This window comes from Diplotaxodon limnothrissa, linkage group LG15 (assembly GCF_057381915.1).
Source record: "Diplotaxodon limnothrissa isolate DT_005_m linkage group LG15, D_limnothrissa_male_GT1.1, whole genome shotgun sequence".
Lineage (NCBI taxonomy): Eukaryota > Metazoa > Chordata > Actinopteri > Cichliformes > Cichlidae > Diplotaxodon > Diplotaxodon limnothrissa.
In genome coordinates, this window is record NC_140610.1 from 23,922,853 (window position 1) to 23,927,312 (window position 4,460).

Below are 4,460 nucleotides of genomic sequence, written 5' to 3' on the forward strand. Positions count from 1 at the left end.
AAAGAGCATTTTGTCCTTATTCACTTCTTGAGGGATTATTTTATATTAAAGTGGAGTCTCCTTCACAATAGTCCGTCTCTTCATACTGTCTGATTTCTTTATTCAGACTGTGGTTCTCAGCTACATGCATATTATTTCATTTTGAGGGATGTGAAACCTTAAAAAACACACAAATGTACAGCCGATTGATTGAAACCGCTGGCAGGTGAAGCGATTAACACTGACCATCTCATTACAATACATGGTTTTGCTGGTCAGCCTCGGATCCTGGCTTTCATGTGCATGTAAGACCTTCATGGCAACAGCACATCCAGATGGCAGCAGCCTCCCTCAGTGGTGCAATACTTCCTCCAAAACTGCAGAAAAAACTCGGGAACATTGAGAGAAACACGATGATTTATCCGCATTACTGTGGGATCTTTACCACAGCTCCAATATAAAGCATGCAAAGCACCTTGATGCAACTGATTACATTAATTCAAATATAAAACATCCATAAGAAATTAGTATTTTAGGTTTGGTTACTTTGTTCTACACAATTTTGTTTGTGTTCTCTGCAATGTTTTTTCCAAAACTTGTTCTTTTCTTTTTGTTCTGCTTTTTTAAAACCTCGAGGTCATCATAATGCGCTCATTATTGTTTTATCCACGCAAAATAACCCATTCATCCATCTTCTTAACAAATCTTTCCGGTCAGGGTACCAGTCTGACACACACACACACAGAGATGTTCACATTTGCACCTGCTGAACAGGCAAAAGAGAGTCAACCACCACTCACCTGTGCCACAGATCAATACAAAATAAAGATTTCCTTTAATTGCTATAATTGTGTTGCATTAGAAAAATGCAGAAGAGGACATTTACAGGTAAATTAGAGTCTGATATTTACTGTAACTTTACCCTCTATATTTTTTTCCTGGAATAACACAGACTGTAATACACTCACCAAACAAATAATCACTTATGACAAATTTACCTCTGTGGATCTGAAAAACCACAGATACCCTTCTGGAAACTTCCCGTCGTTTGCAGGCAAATCCCATGAATAGTCAATAAGTTCAATGTATTTCCATAATGAGTTTTACTTTCATGGCAGAATCTGGGTTCTTCTTCTTTTCTTTTTTTTTTAAATCAGAGTGGGCGTCATAATTTTGAAATGCTTGAAATCTCATTTTGGAGTGAAACTTTACAAACGCCGAGATGGCTGCAGGGGCGCTGAGCCTGCCAAACTTTCCACGAGGGCACAGATTGATTCATACGTTTCTGTCCACGATGCAAATCAGCAGGGAGACGAGATAATGAAGCCCCGGATGACAGGAACCTGCCAAACTGCAAATAGCTGATCCACTGATTGGTGGGTATGAAGGAAAAATTGATCAGACAGAGAGTCCGACTGAGGCCGTCGGTGCGTTCAGTGACCTGGCTGACCAACAGATTCATCCATCCGAGCGTTAAAAGCAGAGAAATGCAGTCTTTGTATCCTTTGTTGCCAGGAAATACCATCACATGGTCATATGGCCACAACGACTAAAGGGTCAGACTACATATATTTACATACTATGCTTCAAATTTGTGAGCCCAGAGTTGGAATTAAGCTGATGTCAGCATGACTGATTGACATCAGCACAACGGAACAAATTGAGATTTTATTTTTAAAGATAAATGTGTTAGCTTCTTAATGAGCTGAGAGCTGGCGGGGTTTTGACCTCGAGTATTTTCTGATTTCATTGATTAGCACAAATTTACCCAGAGAGGAAAATCTGAGCAGCTGCCTCTTTGCTTGATTTGTTAAAGCGAAAAAATAAATAAAAAAAATCAGATCCCGATGGGAGCAAATTATTTAACAAATCAGAGAGAGATTTTGGCCAATGCCTTCTTCTTAGGAAACCAGAAGAGTCAATTAAAAGCACAAAAATCTTGACCACAAGATTTGAATTATAGGGATCAGGATGTGCGGTGGGTCTGATCCCTCAGTGAAGTAGTGAAAACCTCCCTTTTAAGGGGAAAATATATATTGTATGTATATATGGTATGTGGGGGTGGTATGTTATCACTGACGGTAACAAAAACACACACACGGAGCTCAGTTAACCTCGAGAACTATTCCCCAGTCACCTCAAAATTACCCTGGATTGGATTTTCTTCCTGTGGAGGGAGCTGGACACAGGCAACTGTCATGGAAACAGATGCCACTTCACATCTCACCATCTTTGATTGTGACTCCTTCTGTGCCCTGATCGCCGATGACACCGTGCTGAGCTACACTTCTGCCTCATGTCTGATGAAAAAGGAAGCACCAGTGACTGGAGAGATGGGGAAGAAATCATTTCAGAGCAGGAGCCTGGCTCATGAGCTCAGCCGTGATCAGACCCGGAACCAGTGATATGACCCCAGATATTTCTGACAATACCTCAGAGGATGACAGCAGCTACACCTGACATGAGCTCAGACTTACCACGGCTTCACTAACTCAGATATGAGGCCCACGGCATGCTCTCATCCTGCAGTTTGCTTACTGTTTGGACCTATGAACCAACTGCTCTTGGATGTTCCTGGGTCCATCCCTAATTTTTCATAGAAGAGCTGCCCAGACACTCAGTGATTTTCAAAACACTTCCAAAAACGTATTTAGTCTTGATGGCATTCGTTTCTAGATTAGCAGAATATAATAGAAAATTATCATTTAAATGTATGTTCTATTGTGTGTTTTACTGCATTTCTATTGTTGATTTAGTGATTTTATAGCATGAGTAAAATTTGGTCAGCTGAGGTTATTTTAAATGTGCTATAGAAATAAACTTTGACTTGACTCAGTCTTTAAGTGCTCAGGCTGACGCACCAAGATTGACTTACCTTCCAGAACACAAACCCTGCATGCTGAAAATGACGAGTTGGGACTGCCAGCCCCGTCTCACTAATGTCATAAACCAGTTTGTAAATGAGCCACAGCATAATGTGCATATCTCCCATTCACTGTCTATGTATCCAGGCATGCGTCCGATTCTAGAAAAGAGCGGGCGGTACGGCAGCTCATGCATTCTGGGATATAGTGGTCACTGGAGTGGACAGCTACTAAAACGTACATATCTCTTTAATGCATTGGTTTCTATGGTGGAACTGCATATTAGCCTCTAGAGTGCTCTCTGCTGCCATGCTCCCTTGAGGTCAATTCAGTGTTCAGTTAGTGCAACTGCAAGTAAATTTCCTCTGAATCAAAGATGGCAGACAAACTGTCACCCCTGCCGACCACTGCTGGCATATCCTGTCAATCCTTCTATGCTAAAAGAGCCCAACAGGTAAAAAAAATATGATGATATGCAGTAACATCTAGGGAAGGATATTATCTGTTTGGAATAAGAAATTGTTATGTCTAATATGTAGAAAACTACAATTAACCATGTGTCCACTGTAGTGGACATCATGCATTACCCACTATATTTTTTTAACATAAGTCATAAATTGTCTCACTGTTTTTTGGGACTGTTTTGGTTATAATTAAGCATATAATTGTTACATTTATAAGCTACTCATTTAAAATATATATTTCTGTGCAGATCAGCTGTAGTTTGAGTTACTATAATAATTATTTTATCATATTTTGTAGACTTCAAATGCAGCAAAGAATAAGGCAGCGTACAGAATAGTCCAGGAAATTCCATCCAGCTCCAGTGATGATGATTTCATTGATGAGTGCAGTGATGAGGAGTTCAGTGATAAGTCCAGTGATGATGAGAGTGGCTGCCAGAGCAGAACAGAGACATAGGAACTACGGATGATGAAGACACAGACAGTCAGGATGCAGAAAGTGAGAACGATGAGGGGCAGGATGAAGAGGAAGGTCAGTATGATCAGGGAGCTGTGGGAGATGGGTACATGGCACCTGACCATACTCAAGCCCGCAAAAATATTTGGAAAGTCCAAGACAATGACTTGGTTGGAGACTTGCCTCCTTTTCTAGGAGAGTGGAAATTGAATGTGGAGGGGAAGGATCCCATAGATTTCTTCAGACATCTGTTTCCAGCAGATCTAATTGATAATATAACATACAACACCAACTTGTATGGGAAAGAACTGTCAGTAACAAGAGAAGAGATTCTCCCTCCAGCAATGCAAAAGAGGAAGACCCAGTGGGACCCCACAACCCGTGAAGTGGAGAGCAGTCACCAAAGTAGCCTGTGAGGTCAGGTTTGCCACAGGATATCACTGGCCCCAACTGACCGAGGTGAAAAATGCAAACAGGTGCCATGATGTTGTGTGCACACGGAAGACCAAATACATCTGCATGCAATGCTGTGTGCCATTGTGCCCTGGATGCGTTGCAAACTTTCGCACAGCCTAGGTGTGATGAACATAGAACTGTTTGGAGATGCAGAGACTAAGATGTCAGTTTGTGTTTTCTTCCAGCATGCTACTAAGGGCTTGGTAATACTGTCCTGCATCGTTATAGAACTGTGTAGAC

General features: G+C 41.2%; 1 pseudogene; it reads left to right on the forward strand.

The window, feature by feature from the left end:
* Positions 1 to 3,219: 3,219 nt before the first annotated feature.
* Positions 3,220 to 4,460, forward strand: LOC146617567 (uncharacterized; annotated as a pseudogene).